The sequence below is a fragment of the Lynx rufus genome, unplaced genomic scaffold, assembly GCF_022079265.1.
Source record: "Lynx rufus isolate CCGP_SWC_20201006 ecotype Redwood Valley unplaced genomic scaffold, mLynRuf1.p SCAF_18, whole genome shotgun sequence".
In the NCBI taxonomy this organism is placed as follows: domain Eukaryota; kingdom Metazoa; phylum Chordata; class Mammalia; order Carnivora; family Felidae; genus Lynx; species Lynx rufus.
The window spans coordinates 22,542,555-22,569,926 of NW_025814832.1; the positions used below are offsets into that span (position 1 = coordinate 22,542,555).

The 27,372-nt window shown below is 48.7% G+C and overlaps 1 pseudogene; it reads right to left on the minus strand.

Annotated features, from left to right (window-relative positions):
• Positions 1 to 18,446: 18,446 nt before the first annotated feature.
• Positions 18,447 to 27,081, minus strand: LOC124512808 (NADH dehydrogenase [ubiquinone] 1 alpha subcomplex subunit 3-like; annotated as a pseudogene).
• Positions 27,082 to 27,372: the final 291 nt, after the last annotated feature.

A 27,372-nucleotide genomic window follows, 5' to 3' on the forward strand; every position in this document is an offset into this window, starting at 1 on the left:
TCGTACATTTTTACATTTACGTCTTAACCCACCTGGAATTTGTTTTGTGTTATGGTATGAGGCAGAGGTGCAGAAGTCTTTATTTAGCATTTCTTTTCGGTTACTCTCTCAATACCTGTTTAGATTTTATTAATTTTTCTAAGACACTTGCTACTGAGCTATAACATGCATAGATGGATTTAGATTTGACCATAGAAAATGCGAGGTTCATTGCTCCCCATGGTCTCCTCGTTTCTTCCGGCTCCCCTATAACTTCCATCCTTTTATTTTTCCTTTTATTGTAGAGAATTCTTGAAAAGACAAAATGGCTCCTTAAAACTCAGAGCAGGAAAACATTTTTTACGTTTGTTTTTTTAAAACATTTTTTACATTTTAAGGGGACTGCTTGTATGACATAGTCTTTCTTGTGTGAAGGCTTTCTCCTTAGTCTCGGTTTTAGGAGCTATTTATAAGACCTGGATGCTGAATGTTTTCAAATGCATTTTCAACAGCTAGCGTCCAAACTTGGCTCAGGACCAGAGGGTGTGCAGGGCCCTGCAGTGAAGCCTGGAGGCTGTGCCTCCCAGCATCTCCCCAAGCTCTGTCTTCTGGCCTTCTTCTGGTTTCCACTTCTCCGTCTGGTTCTCTTGGATGGACACTTCACTGGGCTGTCTGTTGGGCCCGGTGCTGGCTTCATCCCGCGATGCTACCTTTGGGACACCTTCTGCCAACCCACGGCCAATGCAGCTCTGGGTCCCGGGGCTTCTGCTTGTCAGGAAATAAGTTCCAACATCTATTGAAATGATCCTGTGGGTTTTTCTTAGGCGACCTGTTGAGGTAATGGGTTATTTAAAAAACAAAAAACAATTTCCACATATTAAAACATTTTTTTACATCTCTTAGGGTAAATGTAACTTGGTCTTATCAGATTTTTTTTTTTAATTGTAGTATAGGTTGAATTGGATTTGCCAGTATTTGATTTTAGAATATTGGCATCTGTGGTTACAACATAGCCCGACCTACACCGGAGGCTGCAGACTGGTGACTCATGGGACTTGTTTGTTTCAGCAGCCCAGGGCTTTGAGTTTCTTTTTTGCGTTTGTTTATTTATTTAAGTCCTTTCTACACCCAACGCGGGGCTCGAACTCACAACCCTGAGATGAAGAGTCATACGCTCTTCCGACTGAGCCAGCCAGGTGCCCCTGAGGTGTCTGGATTTGAATTTCTCTCTAGTTCCAGCACCTCCCACTTTCCCCTGTCATTTCACACCTAAGCAACTTCACCCATTTATACTCCTTTCTGGCTTATAGACACTTGTATTTGAAAACCCTAGTCGATGGTTTTCTTTGTCCTTTTTATTTTTTGGTAAATCTGAGAGTTATATCAGTTTACAACACAAATCGAGGAACATTCTTTCCTTATTCTGTGTTTGAAATAATTTATACTAGACACTGCCGTTCCTTAAATGTTAGAAAAGCCTTGTCAGAAAAAAAAAAAAAACACCCAAAAAAACCATGTAAACCAAGAGTCTTCAAGGAGCTAATTCTTTGACAACTTCTTTTTTTTTCCCCCTCTTGGTTATTGGTCTGTTCAGAATTTTGTGCTGAAATTTTGGGCCGGTCCTGAAATTCGTGAATCTCTTTTCTGGAGAAGGATTTAAACACTCCACTATGTCTCTTTTGGTTTTCGTTCTCAGTTATTTTGTTTATAGTGTATGCCAACGGTATGAATTGTTCCAAAAATGAAAGGGTCAGATCGCTTATCTTTCTGTTTAACCAGTTGAGGGCCCATATGCAGGATTAGCTTTTTCTTGGTCTTCTGAGTTGTCTAAAAAGCCCGTGCTGGGCACATGCAGTTCACAAAAGGAGGGGGGGGGTGTGGGCAGCTGGGTTTCCACCCCCAAACAGGAGAGCACTTTGGTTGGAACCTTCTGCTCCTGCAAATCATTTTGCTGCCACGTGGAGGCGCTGTACGAAGCTGGTCAGTAATTAAAAGGTGCCCAGAAGGGCTTTTCCTAGTTTGACCCACAGCCCTGCCCAGCCCACTAAACCCACACGAAAGCCCATTACTTGTACTTCCACGGTTGTGGTTTCAACACCCATCTCTTTAATCCCCAAACTCTATCTGCCAGCACGTTTTCACTGTGAGAAGCAGAAACTCCATCTCTGAGTGACTTAAACAAAAACGTTAACGGGAGGAACGTTGGAGAGTTCGTGCTTTGACTACTCTCTATGTTCCAAACGCATGCAAGAGACAAAAAGGATAAACAGACTAACACAAACAAACCAACAAAAACAAAACAAAACAAAACAAAACAAAACACCAGGATAAACATCTCACTGGAAACCAAGATGGCAAGTAGAGCCAAAGCCAAGGGCCTACGGAGTAATGGAAGCTAAAATGTTGCACATGAAATAGAGGATAAAGCCAGACTCTCTGGCTAAAGCCAGGGACTGGAGTAAGGCCCCTGATTTGTGAAAAAGTGGCTGAAAAGTATGGCAACTGGGGCGCCTGGGTGGTTGAGCATCTGAATCTTGATTTCAGCTCAGATCATGACCCTAGGGTCATAGGAAAGAACCCCGAGTCAGGCTCCCCACTGAGCATGGAGCCTATTTAAGTCTCTCTTTCTCTCTCTCTCTCTCTTTCTCTCTCTCCCTCTGCCCCCTCTCCCCGGCTTGTGCACACTCTCTCTCTTTAAATAAATAAATAAATAAATAAATAAATAAATAAATAATTTAAAAAAAGGATGGCAACTGGGGCGCCTGGGTGGCTCAATCCGTGGAGCGTCCGACTTCGGCTCAGGTCATGATCTCACAGTCCATGGGTTTGAGCCCCGCCTCGGGCTCTGTGCTGACAGCTCGGAGCCCGGAGCCTGCTTCTGATTCTGTGTCTCCCTCTCTCTCTGCCCCTCTCCTGCTCACGCTCTCTCTCTGTCTCAAAAATAGATAAACACATTAAAGAAAAAAAAAAAGGATGGCAACTGACCAGCTCTTAGGGGCTTTGGCCGAAACTGCGGGCCTGAGGAAGCAGCATAGCAAAGACAGCTTCACGGCCAATAACTGGGTAAGCCCTCCCCTAAGCCCATGACTGAGTCTGCAAGACCCCCAAGTCGGTGAAAAGCACAAGTTCACAGCTGCCGTCACAAGACCAGTTCTGGAATCATCTTGTGGATGCAGTCACAAAACTAAAACCACCAGACAAGGAAGAAGAGAGAGAGAAAAACATAGCATAAAGTAAAAGCAAAAACTCCCAGCCATAATGAGCCTATAAACTAAAATTCCAAAGCACGTGAAGAAATCAAATGCTAAATAAACCAGCCAACTCAACAACTGAAATATGCGCTCACAGATGAGATTCATTTTTGGACTAATCTGGCAAAGACTTGAAAATAAGGATGCTCAGAGAGATAAATGAGGACATCATTTGACAAACAAGAAATTATGAAACAATGCAGATGAAAATAAACTGAACATATAGAAATGAAATATAAGTGGGGCACCTGGCTAGCTCAGTCGGGAGACTACGTGACTCTTGACCTTGGGGTTGTAAGTTCAAGCCCCACATTGAGTAGAGGTTACCTAAAAAAAATCTTTAAAAAAAAAATGAAATGAAATATAAGCAACTACAAGTCTCAGAAATAGGGGCACCTGGGTGGCTCACTTGGTTGATTTTGGCTCAGGTCATGATCCCATGGTTAGATTCTCTCTCTCCCTTTGCCCCTCTTGCCTGCTTGCTTTCACTCTCTCTTTCTCTCTCTTAAACAACAAAACATGAGGGTTACTGGAGGGGTTGTGGGAGGGGGGACAGGCTAAATGGGTAAGGGGCACTAAGGAATCTACTCCTGAAATCATTGTTGCACTATATGCTAATTTGGATGTAAATTTTAAAAAATAAACAAAAACAGGGGCGCCTGGGTGGCGCAGTCGGTTGAGCATCCGACTTCAGCCAGGTCACGATCTCGCGGTCCGTGAGTTCGAGCCCCGCGTCGGGCTCTGGGCTGATGGCTCAGAGCCTGGAGCCTGTTTCCGATTCTGTGTCTCCCTCTCTCTCTGCCCCTCCCCCGTTCATGCTCTGTCTCTCTCTGTCCCAAAAATAAATAAACGTTGAAAAAAAAATTTTTTTTTAAAATAAAATAAAATAAACAAAAACAAAAACAAAAAAACTCAGAGATAAAATTTAGTCATGAAATGAAAAAAATATCTCAAAAGATGGGATGAATTTTAGACTGGATATAGCTAACAATAAAATTGGTGAACTGGATGATAGTTTGGAAGGATATACATAGAATTCAGCAAGAAGAAATAGAGAAATTCAAAAGAAAAGAGTTCAAAGAACAGGAGAATAGATCTAGAGCCTCTAATAGGATTTACAAAGGAAAAGAATGAAGAAAATGGCAGGGAAATAATATTGAAGGTTTGATAGCTGAGATTATTCCAGAGTTGGAGAAAAAACTCGTAACATACAATAGAGATTTTATTTTTTATCCAATCTCATAAGCCATATCTTCCTAAGTGTGTTTAATCCATTCATATTTATTGCTGTGAGTGATTTATTTGAACTTTCTTCTGTTATTATGCTGTATTTTCTCCTCACCTTCCATTTTCTCCACATTTTTTTCCTCCTTTCCTACCTTCTTTTGAATTGAGAAAGTCTATTTTCCTTTCCTCTCCTAGCAGTACCAGGATTGGTATTGTTTTTGTCAACTTATTTGAGCTTTCTGGGTTTTTTTGTTTGTTTGTTTGTTTGTTTGTTTTTATATCTTCTTGTGTTTTAATTGCCTTCTATTCACCTCTTTGGTGAAGGAGGGATTCCTTCCCTAGGGTTATTGGGATGGCCGAACACATGATGCCCAATTCTGGGCAGTTTATTAGTCACATATACTCACTGCCCAGGGGAGGGGAAAACAGTGCACTGTGCAGGGTCGTAGGAGGTTTGTGTTCAGGAACAGAGTGTACCAACAGGCCGTGCAAGGCAGCCTTTACACTATCAAAGGGGTGTGATAACCCCTGGTTTTCATGGGAGAACATTATTGGCTTGTTTGAATAATTATGCAGGCTAGCAGGGAACTGAAACTTGTTCCTCAGGAATAAACCGAACCTGCTCTTGGTACCCCTGATAAGGAGAGTTCTTTGGCCGGGGGACCTTATTTGAGGAGCAAAGTGGGGAGGGGAACTCGGCGGTCAGGCCATTCAAGGTCCTCCTCATTTCACCACATGCCAAAGCAGCACTTAAAATTGTTGTTAATTTCCTTTCTAGTGCAGTGTAGACTGTTTACCATAATGCTCAATAATTTAGAAGGAAAGAATTAGAGTTCTTTGTTCATTCTACTTGCGTTTACCTTGAAGGTTTTCAGATGTTGTGGTTGTGATATTTAATGATCATAGTCTGTAGGGAACTATGATTTTAACTCCCTGTTGTGGAAAATCAGTTTGCCCCCATTCACTCCCACTTTTTCTTCTTTCTTTCTTTTCTTTTTTTTTTTTTTAAATGTGTATTTATTTTTGAGAGAGGGAGACAGTATGAGTTGGGGAGGGACAGAGAGAGAGGGAGACACAGAATCCGAAGCAGGCTCCAGGCTCTGAGCTGTCGGCACACAGCCCGATGCGGGGCTTGAACTCATGAACCATGAGTTTGTGACCTGAGCTGAAGTCGGATGCTCAACCAACTGAATTACCCAGGCGCCCCTCTTTTCTTTCTTTTTTTTTTTTAAGTTTAAAAAAACTTAGAGAGAGAGAGAGGGAATCCCAAGCAGGCTCTGCACTGCCAGCGAGGAGCCAGCCTTGGGGCTGGATCTTACAACCCTGAGATCATGACCTGAGCCAAAATCAAGAGTCAGAGCCTTCATCGACTGAGACACCCAGGCACCCCTTGTTTATTTGTTTTAATTTCAGTTAGTTAACGTGCAGTATTACATTAGTTTCAGGTGTACAATACAGTGATTTAACATGTACATCCATCACCTGGTGCTCAGGTGCTCATCCCGACAGGTGCCTTCCTTAATCCGCATCACCTAGTTCACCCATCCCCCCCACCCACCTCCCCATCAGTTTGTTCTCAATGCTTAAGAGTCTGTTTCTTGGTTTCTCTCTCTTTTTTCCCCTCTGCTCATTTGTTCTGTTTCTTAAATTCCACATATGAGCGGAATCATATGGTATTTGTCTTTCTCTGAGTTATTTTGCTTAGCATGATACCCTCTGACTCCATTCACTTGGTTGCAAACGGTGAGATTTCTTTCTTTTTTTTTTTATGGCTGAATAATATAGAATTAACCAGCTTTGACAGTTTGTTTTCTTCCCTCCACATTTTTCTCTCTGCTCTCGTAAATACATGCAGATGTAAGCCCTGAATAGGTCCCCCTCTACGTTTCACAGAAATGGGATCACGCAGAAATGATTCAACTCCTTGCTTGTTAACATCATTGTATCCCAGACACTGTTCTAGGTTTATTTCATCACAGACACTCTTCCAGGTTAATGTATACATAGCTAATTTATTACAAACAGCTACGCGATGTACACTACTTTAGTATGGATATACCGTCACTTATTAAACCATGAACTAGCTATTGGACATGTTGATCATTGCTAACTACTTTGCCATTACACACATTGCTCTAAGAACCACCTGAGTTCATATTTCCTCCTATACTGTTGTCTTTACTTTTGTATATAGATTTGCAAGAGTGAAATGAGTGTGTACATTTCAATTTTGGAAAAAGACATTGCCAGAAGATTGCAATATCTGAATCCTTCTGAGAATATATGAAAGTGGTCCTTTCCCTAGACCTCTAAGCAAGGGCTTCCAGGTGGATTTTTTTCTCATTCACGAGTTCCTGCATCTGATTTTTTCCTGTAGTTTCCTACCAGACATTTTCAAGAGGAGTTTTTGATTTATTCAAGGAAAGTACTCGGGAGGGATTATTTTTTAAACAACTTCCGCACCTAAGAAGGTCTTTTTGTTGGCCTTCATTCATGAATGACAGCATGGCTTTTCCTTTAGGTTTTCTACATCAGTGGATTTCAAACCCGGGTCACAACGCACTCAATTTAATACATTGCGGTGGCATTTGAAAAAGCATAGAAGGACAGAGACAAGAATAGAAAATATTGAAGTGCACTGAAGGTAACTTTTGCATCATGAATGTCTGAAGATCTAAGTAAGAGGTACATTTAGAATTGTTGTATCTTTTGTCCATACTTATCTATGGTTTACAAAGCACAATGTATTTCTTTTTTCATATTTTTTTTGAAAGAGAGAGAAAGAGAGAGAGAGAGGGAGAGAGAGAGAGAGAGGGAGAGGAGCATGAGTGGGGGAGGGGCAGAGAGAGAGGAAGACACAGAATCCGAAGCAGGCTCCAGGCTCTGAGCCGTCAGCACAGAGCCCGACACAGGCAGGGCTCGAGCTCACAAACCCCGAGGTCATGACCTGAGCCAAAGTTGGACACCTAATCGACTGAGCTACCCAGGCCCCCCAAAAGTAAAAAATGTGTTTCTAGCAAGGAGTTTAGGTAGGAAAAGATATTGACATTTACTTCTCTGGATGACGTGAGAACTTTGAGATCGTTTTAGTTTAGGCTTTTATTTTTTCTTCTCCCCTTTTGTCTGTAAGATCCTAATTTATTGCCCTTCCCCCCATCTAAGCTTATTTTTTTAAATTATAAAAGAAATATATGCATGTGGTGTTTCTTAAGCTTTTTTTAATGTTTATTTTATTTTTGAGAAAGAAAGAGACACAGAGTGAGAGTGGGGGAGGGGCAGAGAGAGAGGGAGACACAGCATCCGAAGCAGGATCCAGGCTCTGAGCTGTCGGCACAGAGCCTGACGCAGGGCTCGAACTCACAGACCACGAGATCATGATTTGAGCTGAAGTCAGACGCTTAACTGACGGAACCACCCGGGCATCCCTGCCTGTAGTGTTTTTTAACCCCCCCCCCACACACACACACAACATACCCTAGAACAACGGATTATCAGAAGAAAAGTAAAATCTGTCTTTAATTTCATTCCAAGGGCGGTGTGTGTGTGCCTGTGTTCTGGAAATTTTAACTTTTATTTTTCACTTTGAGAATGCCACCATAGTGTGTCTAAATGTGGCCTTCTTCTTGTTGTCAACTTTGCTCGGGACTCTGAACATATGCTCAGCTTCCAACTGAGTTCTTTCTGTATATCGGCAACATTTTCTCCTGCCAGGTCTTTGATGACTACTTTTGTTGTATCTATTCTTTTCTCTCCAGAATTCCTATTATTCCAGGTTGTATCCCCTGTGCCTGACTGCTTGCCCCTTTCCTTTTCATCTCTTTATCGTCTGACCCTTGACCATGTTAATTGTATTGTCTCCAGTGTCTCATCTATTTACAGCCTCCATCACGGGTTTTAACCCAGCTATTGTGGTTTCTGTCTCCCTGCTTTACTTCCTGCTCTTAGATTTCTGCCTCGTTATTATGATCTTTTCTAGTTTCTAGATCTTTTCCAGAGCCCCCATAATCTTTTTTTATTTTTGTTTTTTTTAATGTTTATTCTTAAGAGAGAGAGAGAGACAGAGTGCGAGCAGGGGAGGGGCAGAGAGAGAGGGAGACACAGAATCGGAAGCAGGTTCCAGGCTCTGAGCCGTCAGCACAGAGCCCGATGCAGGGCTTGAACTCACTCACTGGGAGATCAGACCTGAGCCGAAGTCCGACGCTTAACTGACTGAGCCACCCAGGTGCCCAGCCCTGGAATCTTATTGAAAATTTAAATCAGATATTCAGATATATTTTTTGATTTTTTTATTATTTTTTCTCTTTTTCAGATATATATATTTTTTTTTTAATTTTTTTTTCAACGTTTATTTTATTTTTGGGACAGAGAGAGACAGAGCATGAACGGGGGAGGGGCAGAGAGAGAGGGAGACACAGAATCGGAAACAGGCTCCAGGCTCTGAGCCATCAGCCCAGAGCCCGACGCGGGGCTCGAACTCACGGACCGCGAGATCGTGACCTGGCTGAAGTCGGACGCTTAACCGACTGCGCCACCCAGGCGCCCCAAGATATATATATTTTTAAACCTGTGCCGCAGTAAACATTTTTTCCCGCAGTAAACATTTTCTACAGAACCCTTCCGGGATATTTATCTTTTGAGTTGTAGAAACTTCCCAGATCCTATGAGCTTTCATTTGCCTCATCCTCACAGAGGGAAGTCTGCCCGGTATGGATGTCAGGGTAGAATACTTATTCTCCAGTTTCATTTTCCACGTGGGGGTGAGATTAGGGGTGGTGACAAGGGGAGGCGTCTGTCCCATTCTTCAGAGGAGTGTCTTCTCTGATTGGTGACTGCGGCTCAGCTCCTTCTCAGTGTTTCCTGGGCTGCTCTGTGCCTGCAATAGCAGACTTAGCCCTGCAGGGGGCAGTGTCAGGGGCTGCCTGCCAAGTCCGTCCAGGTCAGGTGTCAATGACTAGGGAGACTATGTGTCTAAGGAGCCAAAGCCACACTCTGTAGTCCCCTTCGTCAGTGATAAACCTGAGGTTTTGATCTTCAGTTGTCTAATTCCTGTGACCTTTGTCTCCGATGAGGGGAGGGAAAGAAAGGGATACCTTTTTTTTTTTTTGGCCTATCCAACAATGACTCAAGTCAAGGAACCAAACCACATTCAGTGGGAGGCTGGTAAGAGTTCCTGCCTGAATCTCTCTCAGAGGGTCACCAGGTTCAGGCCACAGGAATTGAGGAAAATAGAACACAGGGGGAATGATCATGTCGGACATGGTGCAGCCCAGGAGGTGTGAGAGAAAGGAGGTAAGCGTCCACTTCTGGTTGAGTTTGTGCCACCTCTATGGATGCATTCTCAGAAAAGGGGGGAAAAATGGGGTGGTATTATTTTTAAATTCTCAAGAAGCCATTAACCATTGCAAATGAGTTCATCAAAGGTTTGGGGGAATTCCTGGCAACAGGAAGAAAAGGAACAGAAAAGAAGGCTTTTCTGCTTCGGAGAACTACCAGTAGCTTCTCAGGGCTTCTCTGTGACTGTGCCCAGGTGCGACCAGCCCAGGCACGCAAAGTACACTCGGGGTGGTCAGAAAGCTGTAGGCGTGCAGAGGTAGGAGGGAAGCTTAGGGGTGACCCTCTCCCCCCACCTCTCGGGCCACCCTGCCTGCTGAGTGAGGGCACTTCCTGGGTGGCCAGCATCCCCTACTTTGTCCTGGACACGTGGCCTCTGTCCAATGGGGTAGCAGCCTGCCTTCTCTCAAGATGCCTTCTATTTGGCCCTGACGGAAAGTTCTGGTTTCCTCCGCGCGGATGGCTAGTTCCCGGGGCCGACGCACATCTTCCCCTTTCTCTGGTGGCCATTTCGCGAGTGTTCTGTCGGGACGGGAGGAGGGAAGGCTGAGAGCGATATCCGGGGAGCAGTGTCCACGCTACCCTCCTGCCAGGAATTCCCGGCCAAGTTTTACTCGCTTCCTCACAATTCTTAGGTCTGTTTGAATATTTGAAAACAAGAAACCTCCATGTTTTCTCACTCTTACCATTCGATGCTTCGGGGGTTTGGATCCCTTCCCCTTGATGGTGACGGGATTTTTTCATGAGCACAGGCACTGAGGACAGAGGCCTGGTTGGCCCCTGCACAGCTGGCTGGCTGTGGCCTGGTGAACGCCACGTCATCTTTAAGTGCCGTTTAAAAAAAATTTTTTTTTATGTTTATTTTTGAGACAGAGAGAGACAGAGCGTCAACAGGGGAGGGTCAGAGAGAGGGAGACACAGAATCGGAAACAGGCTCCCGGCTCTGAGCGGTCAGCACAGAGCCCGACGCGGGGCTCGAACTCATGGACCGCGAGATCATGACCTGAGCCAAAGTCGGACGCTCAACCGACAGAGCCGCCCAGGCGCCCCTTAAGTGCCATTTAAAGTCCTCCTTCTGTCCTTCTCTTCCTGGGCCCTCCCCCTTCCCCAAGCAGAAGTGGCCACATGTTCCCCCGCACCTCAAACCCCGTGCACGTATCCCCTCCCATCAGTGTGCGCTCATGCATTTTGGGGGGCATGTGGTCCACTCCTGGCCTATTCTGATTATTGTTTTTTTATTTAATTAAAAAAATGTTTCAGTGTTTATTTATTTTGGGGAGATAGAGAGGCAGAGTGCAAGCAGGGGAGGGGCAGAGAGAGACAGAATCTAAAGCAGGCTCCAGGCTCTGAGCTGTCAGCAGAGAGCCGAATTCGGGGCTCAAACTCACCAACCCGTGAGATCGTGACCTGAGCCGCTGTCTGACATTTAACAGACTGAACCACCCAGGCGCCCTCAGGCCTGTTCTGATTTCAAAAGGTTTCCTCCTCCCCTTTGATTTCTGATTGCAAAAGCACTTAAAGGAGTTATCTTCTGAGCTTTTAACATTTTAAATGTTCTCAGGGAGAGGCTGGTACAGCTAAAGCCATTCCCCGTGAACCAAGCCTCCTGGGTATTTGTGCCAGAGGAGATAAAGCAAGTGAGGTGCACTTTAGGAACAGGGAGGGCGGTGCTGTGGTGGGTGGCGTGGAAGGCTGGAGGCCTCCCGAAACCTTGCTGGCTGGGCCTGGGGGGAAAAAACCGCCATCTGCAAATTAGAAGCGGTTGTGGAGGACATTCGAATTCCCCTTGCTCCAAGGCTCATTCTTATTCTGGGCCAAACACCGGGAGACACGAGTTACCTGGCTGACCCGCAGGTTCCCACTTGTCCCTCCTGGGGAGGACCCTTGAGTCACTGACCACACCGACCCCGAGCACAATGCGAGCGGTCTGCTTCCAAATGTCAATGCGGTGCATTTGTGCAGAACTGGACCTCGGTTTACAGACTCAGAAGCTTCTCAGAACGGATTTCAATGATCTGTGTCGCCTGTGTGTGTGTGTGTGTGTGTGTGCTCATACACTCATGGATCAGGGGCCCTGAGGCTCTGGGGAGACTCACACAGGCCCGACCCTGATGGACTCTGACTTAAAAGAATCTGGCCTGGATCTCGCAGGACTTAATTCTGACCAGACTGCTGGTGTCTCGGACAGCGGTCTTCAACCCTAAGTGACGACCGGGTGCCCCAGTCGGTTAAGCGTCCGACTCTGGCTCAGGTCATGATCTCACAGTTCGTGGGTTCGAGCCCCGCGTCGGGCTCTGGGCTGACGGCTCAGAGCCTGGAGCCTGCTTCGGATTCTGTGTCTCCCTCTCTCTCTGCCCCTCCCCTGCTCGCACTCTGTCTCTCTCTCAAAAATAAACATTAAAAGAAATATTTAGAAAGTGTCTCTCTTCTGCTGGCCTCCTCTCCCCTCACACTTGCAGCTGGGTCTTTACAAGGTGGAACCTAGTCTCCTACTATCGCGTCAAACTCCCGGGAGCGCCTGGGCCAGTCCTGGGGATGAGGAGGGTCACCCTGACGGGGGCCGGGGATGGGCTGTGACACAGTGGGCAGGGGATGGGTGGCGAAAGCAGAGCCATGGTAGGGGCAGAAGGCTGGAAAAGGCCGGGTGTCCCACCTATGATGGGAGGGGAGCGGGAGCCCAGGCTGCTGAGGCCACGGCCTGCCAATAACCCTGAGGGCTGGGGATCCTCGCTGAGCCTCGCTGAGCTGCAGGATTGGAGGAACTGGGGGCCCTGTGGGCTCTTCTGTCTGAAATGATACACATGGGGGCATGGGCTCTTGCGCTGAAGGAGGAGGCAGGAGGGATTCACTTTTTTTTTCTTGTTCTTTCTACAGAGTTTCTTGAGCATCCGTTATGCGCTAAGCACTGTTCCGAGCACTGAAGAGCCGATGGTGAAGAACACGGGCAAAAAAAAAATACCTGCGCTCATGGAGCTTACATTCACGTGTGTGTGTCTGTGTGTGTATGCATATGTGCACGTGTGCACACACACACATGCACATCGTGTGGAAGGAGATCCAGGAGAGGGAGGAAGTGAGAGTGGAGAAGGGAGGGAACGGAGTGGCCCATGCGTCCTGGCCCAGCCTGCAGAACTGGTTTAGAACCTCCACGGTGACAGGTGCGGGGCCAGAAGCTGAAGGATGTGGGGAGACTGCACACGCCCCTGTCCCTCTGGAGCCCAGGTGACAGGATGCGGTGTGGAGCTGCGGAGGGGCCGTCCTCCCTCTCCCCTTCCCCTTCCAGGTCTCCACGGGCAGGCGTCAGTAGCTTCCCAGCGGGAGGGCTCTGGGTGTCCCAGCAAAGACTAGCAGGTTATCAGGAGAGGCCTTGGCTTCTGCAAAGCTCCCGGAGCAGAGACGGTGCTGGAACCGTCTTCGAGGAGACGTGCGGGCAGTGGCTGGCTGGGGAAGAGGCTCAGACAGGGGAGGCTTGTCCTAGGGCACAGAGAGGTCCCTCATTCAGAGATGCTGTGGAGGGGGTGGCCGGCCATCTGGGGTGCTGCAGGCCAGAGCAAAGAGCTTTTGTGTTTGGGGCATTAATGATGATGTGTCTGTCCTCACTTGGACCCACAGGCTATTGAGGCCAGGGGCCAGGGGGACTGAGAGACCCAGGTGCCCCTTGAAACCGACATTCCCCAAACACATTAGTTGTAGATGGGGAGAAACAGGTGCTCTGTCAATAAAACCTGTATATAAATTCCTTGATGTTAAAAATGAGGGACTTATTGGGGCGCCTGGGTGGCTCAGTTGGTTGAGCGTCCAACTTCGGCGCAGGTCATGATCTCACAATTGTTGGGTTCGAACCCCATGTCGGGCTCTGTGCTGACAGCTCAGAGCCTGGAGCCTGCTTCGGATTCTGTATCTCCCTTTCTCTCTGCCCTTCCTCCACTCATGCTTGTCTCTCTCTCTCAAAAATAAATAAAAATGTTAAAAAAAATTTTTTTAATAGGGGCGCCTGGGTGGCTCGGTTGGTTGGGCGACCAACTTCGGCTCAGGTCATGATCTCTCGGTTCATGAGTTTGAGCCCCGCGTCGGGCTCTGTGCTGATGGCTCAGAGCCTGGAGCCTGCTTCGGATTCTGTGTCTCCCTTTCTTCTGCCCTTTCTCCACTCATGTTCTGTCTCTCTGTCTTTCAAAAATAAACTGAAAGGTTAAAAAAAAATTTTAATAAAAAAATGAGGGACTTACTGCATATATCTGTTATATGGTCTCTTTTGAACCATTCAGACAATGTACTGGGAGGCATATTAAACTGTTTAAATATTAGACAATAAAATAAATCTCGCCTTCTGGGTAAGCAGTCTTCCCCTGGTGTGATTTGGTTTCATAATTTCAGCTGACTGCAGCTGCGGTCTTTAGGGAAGTTCCTCAGAGCCGGCTGGCTTAGGGCCCCTGTCATGACCATGGCTGCACCTTGTGATTTCCACGTCGGAGGAAATACTCAACAGAAACTGTTTGGGGGCCGATGAACACTATTTTAAAATTTGCACCACAGGCATTGCCCCCTCTGGCAAGAGTGGGGGTCATTTATATCCTGCCTCTAAGGTACAGAGTCACATGTGGAAACCTGAGTTAGCTGGGACCGCTTTTCTGATTAGGGTCAAGGGTTCTCCTCCCAGCAGGCAGCTGCCATGCTGGCCTTCCCCCTAAACTGGCCCTACCAAGAGACATTGGTTATACTCAGAAATAGTGCCAGTCCTCTTGATTTTGGCTCAAGTCACCATCTCACGGTTTGTGGGTTCGAGCCCCGCATCCGGCCCCGCGCTGACGGTGAGGAACCTGCTTGGGATTCTCGCTCTCTCCTCTCTCTCTGCCTCTTCCCCACTTGCACTCTCTCTCTCTCTCTCAAAATAAAAAAATAAACTTAAAAAAAAAAGAGAGAGAGAGAAAGAATTAGTACCAGTTTAAGCTAAAGGAAAGAATAACCCTTCAAATTTAAAAGTAAACCCTTATCATTAGACAACCAATCCTTGAGTCTGAGCCTGAAGAATGGTACAGAAAATTTCACCCTATTTTTTGTTGAGCTCAGACCAGCAGACATCTGAAAGCTCCCTCTCTGGTTTGTCCTTATTCTCTCCTCCGCCCCCTACCCCCCCGCACCCCCCCCCCAAACAGCTAGTCCTGGGGCCATTTTATCCCATGTGCTACATTCCAGGCTCTTAGTCAAATGGTTCTTTCTGGGTTTTCTCTCAATGGAAGCAGAGGTGGTTTGTGTTTGAGGGAGAGGGTTTTAGTTCCCTCTGAGTGAAACACTGACCAGTGAAACAATTCTTTCTCTGGCTAAAATGGGTCACTTCTTGCAGGCGACTTCGTGGAGTTTTTCTGCTACCAAAGTATCTTTCACTTCTCTCCATTTTACCCAAATACTTTCTTGTAGGTCCTTGCTCGGCATGGGACCTACAGAGGGGGAGGGGGCGCACCTCCTTGGCGGCAGGAAGAGAAAACCCCAACTGGCCACGTAAGGCAAAACCACAAAGGTCCTCAAGAGAAACAGGTTCCCGGGAGAGGTAACGAACGTCCTGTCTGAAAGTGTTCAAGCGGAGGCTGGTTAATTACCTTTTTGGTGAGAGCTTGGATGCGATGATCTCTCCGCTCCGTCCTAGAAGTAAGAATCTAGGCACATTTTTCTTGGCGACTTGTTCCCCAAACAAATCTGTCATGGCAGTAGGCATCTACTGTTTCTGTCCCCCTCTGCCCTTTATCCCTTCTCTCTGGCCCGAGAGGGATTGGCTTCAACCCCAGCCCCCATGCGGGGCTCAGTGATCACATTAACGAGTGATAGAAAATGTTCACACCTTGTGCCTCCTCCCAGGAGTCTGTCCACACGCCTTTCTCCAGACCTCCTTTTTCCTAATCTTCGAATGCTACTCCTAGGTCCCTGACTGACCAGCCAAACTATTTACCACTCCCCTGCAAATCCACGCACATCCCCAATTCAGGCCATTTCTCTTTGTGCACAAAGCAGATGACCAGATGTAGCACCTGAAGCTCTGCCCACGGGGGACAGTTTTCTCCTGCCTACAGTTCCAGGACCGCCCCTGAGAAGACTATAGGGCAGCTGTAGTCCTTTGTGGCTTTCCCCCACATGCCCAGCCAACTGATCCGTGAACCAAATGTTGTCTTTTTCTTCTCCCACCAGCTGGTTGTGAGCCCAATCCCTCCATCCCAAGGTGGCTATAGATGCGGTCAAAGCGGGAGGTGCGGATCCCATGGCGGTGGATGGCAGAGGGTCAGACTGAGGGACTAAATGGGAGAAATGACGAGGTTGTCCTTTAAGGACAGCACTCATCTCTGCCATTGCCCAGAAGAGACAGGATTATCGGTTGGCTGGGGTGGGAGGCAGTTCCAGAAGCTTCCCCTTCTCCTGCCTCATCCTCGTGGCCCTTACTCCATAGGATGAGAATCCAAATCAGCTCCGTCTATCCCAATTATATATGGAGAGGCCAGAAAAATGACTGCTAAGTGGTTCTGTGGACCTGGGGGACCCACTGTAAAGCAGGTCATGAACTTGGACTACGCTTACTACCTGACCTTCATGCTCTCCCTTTGGGAAGGGGCCACGATGACATTTCGGGTGCCTGGGTAATAATGTCCACTTGGACTTTGGGTCCAACAGTTTCCAAAATGTCTGTGTAGTCCCCTCTCCCCAGTGTATGATTCTCAAGTACCCAATTTCTTCCTATGGAAAAGTGTGGGGAAACCTCACCCTATATGTTTGCCAGGTGATGTAGGGCCTTCTTTATTCAGTAGGTTCTAGGTCTTACCTTAGGCTGGGAGCTGGCAAGGGATCATGACTTTTTATTGGGGTGGCTGATCGTTTTTATTTTTTTTAATTTTTTTTTTTAACATTTATTTATTTTTGAGACAGAGAGAGACAGAGCATGAAAAGGGAAGGGGCAGAGAGAGAGAGGGAGACACAGAATCTGAAACAGGCTCCAGGCTCTGAGCTGTCAGCACAGAGCCCGACGCCGGGCTCGAACTCACGGTCCGCGAGATCATGACCTGAGCCGAAGTCAGACGCTTAACCGACCGAGCCACCCAGGTGCCCCTGGCTGATCGTTTTTAAATAAGCAATGTTCTTTTTTCTTTCTTTTGTTTTTTAGAGAGACAGAAAGAGAGAGAGCGCGCGCGCAAGCGGGGAAGGGGCAGAGAGAGGGAGAGAGAATCTCAAGCTTCATGCCCAGCGCAGAGCCCAACGCGGAGCTCTTTCCTGTGACCCTGGGATCGTGACCTGAGCCGAAATCAAGAGTCAGAGGCCCAACCAACCGAGCCACCCAGCCGCCCCAAGCAATGCTCTTTCTGTCTGTCTGCGTATCTTGCCTCGAGGAATATCATGTGCTCTTAACCATTTCCATGGCCCCCTGGGAGTCCGGACCTCCGGCTGCTTCTGTGACCTTGCTGCTCCTATGAGAATTGTGCCCACTTTGCAGCAGTCAAGTGCTACCACGTGGTCTCTGTCATTATAGGTTCTTCTCATCCCCGCTGCTCTCAGGGAGTCTGCTCTGGAACAGCATCTCCCACCCGCAGCCCCGGCCAGTGGAGGAAACAGTCAACAACGAACTTCTTCCAGAAGGTCAGCGTGTCCTGTGGGGTCTCCGGAGTAGAGCCAGCTGGGGGGGTCTTCAGGCCTTCTGTAGGATAATCCGGCCTAGCAGGCCCTGTCCAGTAAGCCGTTCGATCCTTCCTTCTATCACCTGCCACCACAGTTCTGGCTTTTCTGCTTCACTTACTTTGGGCCACTGCTGTGTCCAGGCCCACCCAAGCCATCCTGGCGGAATCCTGTATCACAGCAGCGTGCTCCCATATTATTAAATCTTCTCTAAGCAGGAGTCCCTGGATGGCTCAGTCGGTTAAGGGTCTGACTCTTGATTCCAGCTCAGGGCATGATCTCATGGTTCGTGAAGTTCGAGCCCCACATTGGGGCTCTGCGCTCACAGAGCGGAGCCTGCTTGGGATTCTCTTTCTCCCTTTCGCTCTCTGCCCTTCCCCCACTTGCATTTTCTTTCTCTCTCTCTCTCTCTCTCCCTCAAAATAAATAAATTTAAAAAATACCCTTAAAACAAAAATCTTCTCCAATCAGACCTTATGTTCTGCCCCCGGGGCCCTCGTTCTTAGGGCCCAGCCTCAGATCCACTCTCCGGACTCCTGCCAGGACTTGTTGGCAGGACATTCCGGTAGCGCCTCCAGGGTACGGTATGGGCTTCTTCCTCCCCTTCACAGGCTGGGTTTTGTTGCGACTTGACTCGTGTTCTTTGTCTGGGGGCCAGGCGAGGGCATGCATGCCATGCTGCCTGGCAGGGACCCCGCACCATCTATAAGCTGGGAGGGAGAGGGGGGCTTTAGCCCTTAACAGGGTGGGTGGAGCACTTCCTCAGGGGCAGGGGGTTCAGTGGAACCCCGAGACTCGAGCTGTTTGAGTGCATTGACCCAGATGCTTCCATGCCAAGTCTCTGAGTCCTAATCCTTGTCTACTGGGGCATGACCTTGGCAGGACAGACTTGTCTTCGGTTGAGAATTTGATCCTCTCTGGATCTCCATTCTTCTCTTTCTCCGTTGGGGTCAGTTTTCACACTGCTATTGGGGGCCACAGAGGAGGCCTCCTCCTTGTCGACAGAGATGCTCACAGTTTCTGTAGCCTGTCCAAACTTGGGCCCTGGGGATCCTGGGGTGGCTGGGCGTGTCAGGTATGTTCCCATCACTTCAGAGGGGCACTGGGTAGTGGTAGGGTGTGGCCTGGTGAATCAGGATGGCGTACTTGGTAGATACGAGGTGCTGAGCGGGGGGGGGGGGGGGGGGGGGGCAGAATTATAGTGAGGCCCCCTGTGGTGAAGGCCGGGGTCAGCACTGGCTTCTTTGGCCCAGGCATCGCTGAGGAAGGCGACGAGTCCTGAAGGGGTGGGTGAGAAGGGTAACCATCCGCCATCTTGTCTCCCCTGTGGCTGTGCCATTATTCTTATAGTGAATTTCCAGACCTGATTCTTAGCTTTTTCTGCCCTCCAGCTGCAGAAGATAAAAGTCTCTCTTTACTTGCTGCCAAGGAGACTTTTACACTTTGCCTTAAATTGATGATTAAGTCCTCAGCCTTTCATTGCCTTTCTTTAAGCATTGATAGCCTCCAGCCATGTGACCCCACAGTCCTTGCATTCCTATTTCCCTCCAACTTCTGAAATGCCTGGGGATTGGCCTCCACCAGTGCCTTCCTTCCAAGGTTTCCCAACCCAGGGCATCCCCAGTGAAAGTTTTAACAATTGCACCAGGTCCAGAGTGCCAGGGCCTCCCTGCTCCTGACCTTCCAGCTCCAAACTGGTTTTAGAAGTCTGCTTCCTGTCCGACTTAGGCTCAGGTCATGATCTCCCGGTGTGTGAGTTCCAGCCCTTTGTCTGGCTCTGTGCTGACCGCTCAGAGCCTGGAGCCTGCTTCGGATTCTGTGTCTCCCTCGCTCTCTGCCCCTCCCCCACTTGTGCTCTGTCTCTCTCTCTATCAAAAATAAATAAAATGTTAAAACAAATTTTTTTTAATTTTTTTATTAAAAAAAATTTTTTAAACATTTATTTATTTTTTGAGACAGCATGAACAGGGGAGGGTCAGAGAAAGAGGGAGACACAGAATCTGAAACAGGCTCCAGGCTCTGAGCTGTCAGCATAGAGCCCGACGCGGGGCGCGAACCCACGGACCGCGAGATCATGACCTGAGCCGAAGTCGGACGCTTAACCGACTGAGCCACCCAGGCGCCCCAAAACAAAATTTTTTAAAAAGAAGTCTGCTCCTAAAGTCTTTCCTAGCTTCAACTATCACAGGTCTGGTCTGGGTCCCTGGAAACAGATTTACATGCCAGAAATCAGTTGGGGAGTGGTCTCAAAAACTGTAGCGGTCTCAGGAAACAGTAAGAGGGCAAACCAGGAAGGAGTGAGCAGAGGAAGAAGGTGAACCGCCAAACGGTTGTAGCAGAGGCCTTAGCCGGTCCCTCAGGGAGCCCTGGGGCTAAGTTGGCCCTTCAGCAGTCTCAAATTTAGGCAAGAGGACTTGCCATTGTACCGCGCATCAGGAGGCCACATAACCTGGGGCGAGGCAGAGGAGTATTTGGATGGGAATATCTGAGCGCTCACTAATATGAAACAATGCCTCAAGCGGTGAGCCATCAACAGTCAAGCCACCTGACCGCTGGGGGCCTGAGAGCCCTGATCCCGAAGTGGAGGGAGAGGAAAAGTTCTCGGATATCACAGGCCTCCTCCCCCCCACCCCCCACCCCCACCCCACCGTGAGAGAGGCCGGAAGATGCCAGGTTCTTGGCGACATCCTTGAGCTGCTGCGTGAAACCTTGCCTGAAGTCACATTTCCTTCGTACTTTTCAGTTAAACATGCAAATTCTTTACGCTGAGGCCACGTGAGTTGGGCTTTCTGTCCCTTGCGACCCAAAGACCGTCCACGAACGGTGGATCCACGTGCGAGCGCCGACGGCTTATTCCCGTTTTCAAAACCAGAGGCCAAGATTAAATTAGTGAATTGGAAAATGCACAAAGGTTTCGGTATAAATTTAATGAGGATTCTTTTTGTTTGTTTGTTTGTTTTTTGTTTTGACTGTAGGGTTACCTGCACATGGGGTGTGAATTACTTATGGAAATGTTTACAAACTTACACTGTGGTATAATGGGCGCTTGTTTGAGCCCTTCATTAATATTTAATTTCACACCATTTCTTGAACGAATTTATTGGCACATTTTCACATTCCACTGAGAGACTTAACATAAATCACATTAATAATAAATGGCAGGAGAGCTTTTTACATTTCTTTTTCTGAGCTATCATTTTAAACGAATTTTCTATGACAGGGCGTCCTAAACGTACTCTTGAAGATAAGACTTTCTTAATGTGTGCCCCGGCGGCCAACAGGGACCACCATGTGATTTTAATTATATTCACGTCTTGGATTTTGACATTGCTTTCTGTCATTAACTCTTGCGAAGTGTTCTTCTTCATAAAGGGTCTGCAGCCACCCATGAAAAAAACAGGCTTGCTCAGACAAGTGCTTGAAGCTCAAATAAAACTAAAGAAGCAAGGTCATCAGCTGAAGCAAGAAGTTTTCTTGTGGGAACTGGGGCGAGACATGTTTGTCAGGAAGGCGAGGACCTGAATTCTTCAGGTGGCCGATCTTCCCGTGGACAGGCTGTCACGCTCCGTCTACTTCCTGAGAAACCACCAAGTTAAGCCGTATTTAGTCATAAGTAATTCAAAAGTTTTATGCGGAAGAGATAAGAGAGGATAAACCACCAGAAGCCCATCTTTAAACGTGTGTCAAGAAGGAAGCTGCGGAATTTCAAAACAAACTTTAAAATAGTTTAAAATTCTTAAAAGCATTTTTTAGCCAAGCGGATATGAAAAAGAAGCGCGAAAACTGGTATTTTTCCCCCCTGCAATGCTGCTGTGAAAGTACAGATTCTTTTGATGGCAAGTGGTAGAAATCCAGCAGAGAGGGTGACGGGGCCATTAAAGTAACCAAAATGTTCTGTTGCAAAGTAAGAAGGGGAATCCCTCCTCCCCCTCTCCCATAGCCTACTTCCACTTCCAAGGGGATCCCCAAGTCGAGATAACTATTGGTTCTGCGTGCACATCAACCTTCTCCTGCTAACAGCATCCCCTTTGTTTTGGAGGAAATACACCTGACGCCCTGTCGGCACCGTGGGGGTGCTGTCAATCACTGGGCCCCTCCCACTCCTGCAAGCCGGGTGGGCTCGTGCCTCCGGCTGCCCCTAATTTAGCCGTACATCTTCCTGGAGACAGTGTTTGGGCCAAGAGGTGGACACGTGACAAATACTGGCCAATCAGAAGCTTCTCCTCTGAAGGCCTATGGGCTGGGTCTCAACGCTGTTCTTGGTAAGTGGAGTTTCCTGAGCAAGGTCACGGAAAGGGAAGTAGGTAGGAATGTGGTTAGAAGCCCAGAGAGGAGCCAACCCATTCCACAAAAGGAAGGAGAGCACTGAAGGGGGAGGTCCGTGGGAAGAGTCAGGAGTGGCAGGAAAAGTGTCAGCGAGGTAATTGGGGGGGGTGGGGGTGGAGAGTGTGGAAGGATGAGGAGGGCGGGGCTCCCAGGGAGGCGTCAGGAAGGCTGGGTGATACTGTCTCTGTCCCAAGTTTCTCTCCTTGTGGGACAAGAGCCTCAGAAAGGGCCAAGGGCAAGGTGGGCCCCTGGCACAACCCCTGGTCAGACTGATCAACATGAAGACCCAGCTTTAATAAGGATTAGGTAAACAAACAAACAAGCAAGGGCCCAGGAAGCAGGAGGTGGGGGTGCTGAACAATGCCAGGGGCTGCATGGGGAGGGTCAGAAAAGAGCCCCAAGGACCCACTGACCAGGGACTGAGAAGAAGACATGGGCGACAAGGAATCTGAAGAGTTTGCTCTCCAGGGAGTGTTGTAAACCCCCACCCTGCTCAGTTTTCTCCATGAAATAGTAAAATCCACATTGCTGATTCATGCCAGAGCATGCAAGATTGGCATGGGGGAACAACAGAGATTGCTTTCAAGGACAGCGGATGGCTCTGCAGTGACCTCTAACACTCACAAAATAAGAACAGAAGGCTCCTTTCTAAACATTCTAAATCTCATCCATTGAAAACCCGCGGGCAAGGCCATATCGAAAGGAGACATTTGCACTGTTATTATTTGATCTGGTTCCGGAGGTCCTTTTCTTTGCCCTGAAGAGGACGACGCAGTGGGTAGGGTTGGAAAGCCTCATGAGCCCCGTGCCTCTCTGGGGAAGGTCTGCCTCTTGTTTCCATGCTTGAACCCACCAGAGAGACCCAGTCAGAAGGTCACTGCTGGCCAAGTTATTCTGGACATCGTTGGGCAAAACTGTCACCATCACTGATGTCTGGATCTTATTCTCCCGTGGGGGCTTAGAGGGCAGTATCTGGGTGGGAATCCATAAAGCCTGAAGCTTTGCTAATAAGAAACATTAGATGGAACAGTCTGGTTCAGTCTAGAGGGGATCAAAGTAGAAGGTCCTGGCCACTAAACTCTGCCCCCAAGCATGGACCGGGAGGAAACTGCGAGCCTTCCTCGCTGAGGAAGGCGCCAAAGGCAGGAGGTGATGGCGCGTGGCCATGTTGGTGGGGACGAACCCTGGAGCAAGGGGCTTCCGTTTACCTTGTACAGATGACCCTTGAACAATGTGGGGGTTAGGGGTGTCACCTCCCTCCCATACAGTCAAAAATCTGCCTATAACTTTTGACTCCCCCCAAACTTAACTGCTAATAGCCTACTCTTGACCGGAAACCTAACCGATAGCGTAAACAGATGATTAGCACGTATTTTGATTGTTGTATGGGTTGCATACTGTGTTCTCAACAGTAAAGCCAGCTAGAAAGAAGAAAGTGCTCTTAAGAAAATCATACGGAAGATAAAACACATTTCTGGCGCTGGACTATAAAAGCATCCACATGTAAGTGAACCTCCACAGTACATATGGGTGCTGTTTAAGGGTCAGCTGTACGGACCTCCAGAGGAGCGGCCTGGGCAACATCAGTTATGTGGTGTCCCAGCATGTGGCACAGGACAACGAATGCAGTGACGCTTACGAAACTTAGACTCACGGTCTCTATTACGCGTCTCTGGGCAGGGGCAAAGCCTCGGTGCCACCCAGCCATGCAGAGAAAATAGCCCCGTGCTTCAAGAGAATCAGTTTGCCCCAGATGAGCTAACAATGGCCGAGCCAATTGAAGCTTCCCAATCAAGAGTCTCCATGTTGGATGGTGACTGGGCCATCCACTGAAACCCTCTCTCCTTGGGAAGGTTGGAGATGAGAAACAGACAAAAGAGATGCTAGGGAAGGCCCTGAGAGACAGACGCCACCCCCCGCCCCCACTGCCACAACTCCCAGCAGCCTGAAAGAGTGGGACCCACACGGCCTCTGGTCCCTCAGCCCCTCGCAGAAGAGGCTGAGCTTGGCAGGCCTCGTCTTGGGAGCCTCTCTAGCTCCCAGGGCTCACCAGGCTCATTTCTAAATGCACACCCACCATCTGTTGGCTGATTCACGCCTGGCTGGTTGCAAAGTCGAGGCTCGATTTGGGTCTTGGGACTTGAATTCATTCCAAAATCAAAGGTGTCAAGCTTAGTGGCCTTAAAATTCTGGAATCATTTTGGGAAATGAGGACCTTGTGCAATCTCTTGACGTGTCTTCCATTTCAGAGAAATGTGGAGAAGGTGCCAAGAGGCCCCCTGAGACAACCGTTTCCCCATCTGGGCTGGGGCCCCTGTGGACCAGGGAGGCGGGCGCCCTTGGGAAGCTCCTGCTCACACCCACCTGCTCCCTTCCTGGATCAGCTTGCTTCCTTCCTGTCCTCCTTCCTCCTTCCTTTGCTTTTATGCCCCGCGCCCCATACCGTTTCAGCGTTCTGTGCAGAAATTTGAGTTAATCACATGCCTAGTTCATGTGGTTCTGTTATCTCTAGTCCACGCAAGACCCCTCTTTTGTTTATGACAGTTCATTCTCTGTTATCCGCATTCCCCTTTGTCGTTCTGTAGCTCCTCTCCTGCCATAGGCAAATACTCCCGCAAGTGAATCTTTTCTTTGTAGGTGTCCTTGTAAAAAGAGTCTTGCTGCTTTGTATTTTGTATTTTGTGATTTTAGAGACAGAGAGACAGAGTGTGAGCAGGAGAGGGACAGAGAGAGAGGGAGACACAGAATCTGAAGCAGGCTCCAGGCTCTGAGCCGTCAGCACAGAGCCCGATGCGGGCTGGAACTCAACGAACCGTGAGATCACGACCTGAGCTGAAGTCAGACGCTTAAACGACTGGGCCACCCGGGCGCCCCCACCCCCACCCCAACCCATTGCTTCTAACCCTGCAAAGCTCTCCGTGGTGTGTGTGCTGGGCACCTGCCACTTACTCCCAGACCCACTTTCCACCTTGCTCAGTTCTCTGGGAAGCGAAACTCTATGAGCTGTAGCTATCGGGTTCTCTTATCTTCCGGCTGCCAGTTGAATTTGGGCTTCAGGAAGCGTCATCAGGAGATGAGACGGTAGGCAGGGGATGAGGCCGGGATGTTTATTTGGTCTGATGGGCTGGGGGAGCTGTGGCTGAATTCCCTTACCCACGGCAACAGGCCACCGCTCATGTCCAGAGGCCTCTTCCTGCCGTCGCTCCTTCAGGCACCAGGGAGGTGACAGCTCCCGGCAGATGCCAATCTGATGATGCTTGGCTGTCGCTTGTTAGTATCTCCGGATGCTGCCCGTACCTTGTACACGATTCCATCACCGAAGTCCCCCCGGCTGCCCTGTTGGATCCGCACCCTGCCTGACTCAGCATGTACTCACCACATTTATTTCTCTTCACTCCATGAGCTGGGGACCCCTACATTGCCCGCCAACTCCCGGCCCCCACAAGTATCTCTGGGATAGACATCTTCACTCCCCTCTTGCCCCCCCGTGCCCTGCCTTTCCAATCTCAGTGCATTCCCCTTGCTCTTGGGCCTGGAGCATCTAGATGGTTCTTCTTCTTCTTTGTGGTCAGTTACCACGGGGGTTCTTTTTTTAATAATTTTTTTAAAAAACTTTATTTTGAGAGCGAGAGAGTGGGGGGGGGGGCAGAGAGAGAGAGAGAATCCCAAGCAGGCTCTGTGCTGTCAGCATGCAGCCCAATGCAGGGCTCAAACTTTCGAACCATAAGATCATGACCTGAGCTGACCTCAAGAGTCCGACACTTAACCGACTGAGCCACCCAGGCGCCCCAACACAGGGGTTCTTAACCGGGGGCAGTTCCATCCCTAGGGGACAGCTGGCAATGTCTGGAGACATTTATGGCGGTCATGATTGGCAGTGGGGGTGATCAGGTGCTAGGGACACTGTAAATAAATTTCTTCCAATGACAGGACAGCGCCCCCTTCTCCCCAAAGAGTTATCTGTTCCAAAATGTCAGTAGTGCCGAGATCGAGAAACACGGAGGTCACACAGTAGCATTTTGGATGTTAGACTTCCTCTTCTGTTGGGTTTTATTTGTTCCAGAGAGGTAGCGGGAGAGCTTCTCAGATCTTGCTTGGGCTTCTGTGTTAGGTCCTCAAGATTCCTCATTTGTGCTTGAGAGGAGAAAACTTCACTCAGTTGGGTTTAGTGGGAGAAGGAGAGTGTGGGCTGTGTCTGCCCAGTGTGGGGTGGGGGGAGGTGAACACAGGGGCACAGGAGCTTGGTGGGGGCCAGCGCCCTCTTCTCGTCACTCTGCTTCTGTCTCCTGTGCTGACAACATTCTCAGGCAGGTAGCTGCCAGGAGCAGTGAGACCTGATATTGTTAAGTTCAAGTCCCGCTGAAAATAGCTGCATCCTGTGCGTTGCCGATTCTCTGGCCTCAGACCTATCTGTCTCCTGGACCAATGATTGAATTCTGGGGAGTGCACCTTGCTGGTCTCGTGCTCCTCCCCATGGCCGGTGGCGATGCCCACCAGGACCATGAGGGCTGTCTGGGGAGGGGGGATGGGTCCCAAAATGAACACAGGCACTGGGGCTGGAAGAAGAGGGGAATAGATACTAGGAAGCATGTCCACAAGAGTCCCATGGGCCTGCTTCCTATCCTAACCTCCCAATCACTGGCTGTGTGATCTTGGGCAGGTCACTTAACCTCTCGGGGTTTCCTGTTTCCTTTCCTGTGAAAAGAGAATGATAAGAACACCTGTCTCACAGAGTTGTTATGAGGACTATTTGAAATGACACTTAGAAAAAGACTAGCATAATGTCTTGCTAAATGGTAGATATTACCACCAGAATTGTAGACGTTATGAATCTACCTCTGGATCCTGCTTCCAGGGGTTCTCGGAAGGCGGGCATCCGGGTGACGGAGGGCTGAGAGCAGGTGTTATCGTCGTTGGGCTGAGAGTCCTCCGAGAACACCCAGAGTAACGATGTTGGTGTGAGTTTAATGCCACTTAGGCATGAGGTCCTGATGCCATTAAAAGGATATTGAGAGAGAGTTCTGGTTGAAGGATAGAGTTAGTAGATACTTCGCTTCAGAGTTTGGTGTTCGGCCAAGATACCAACATGGCGGCATGATTCCTCAGGGTAGATATGGAAGGGTTGGAAGCTGGGTGAGAAAGGCATGTTCGAGAAAGCTTTGGTACACCACGAGTGCCCCTCTCCCCACCCCCGTGAAGGTGGTAGGTAGGGGTGCCTGCCTCTTACCCTAAGCTTAGAGGCCAACCGCTTTGAATTTTCAGTATGTGTCTGCTGGCATTCAGAGCCCAGGGCATGGATGGGCTCCTGGATGGAGGACATAAGGGTTGGGCCTGAGAACAGGTGCGGCTTGCAGGGCCCGTGCTTCTAGGGTTTGCTGGGGGAAAGGAAGGGTGAGTGCTTCCCGTGGATCGGATGAAAGTGCTCATGAGGGGTCACTGCAGTCCAAGAGTGGCAAACACATCTTGGCAGAGAGAAGCTAGAGGTAGAGCCAGAGGCCCAGGGCTGGGGCTTGCGATGCATTTGGCTTGTTGAGGGAGCTAATCGTAACCCAAAACTCTCTCCTCCACACTCAGCCCGGACGCCAAGAAGGGAAAGCATGCCTCATCATCC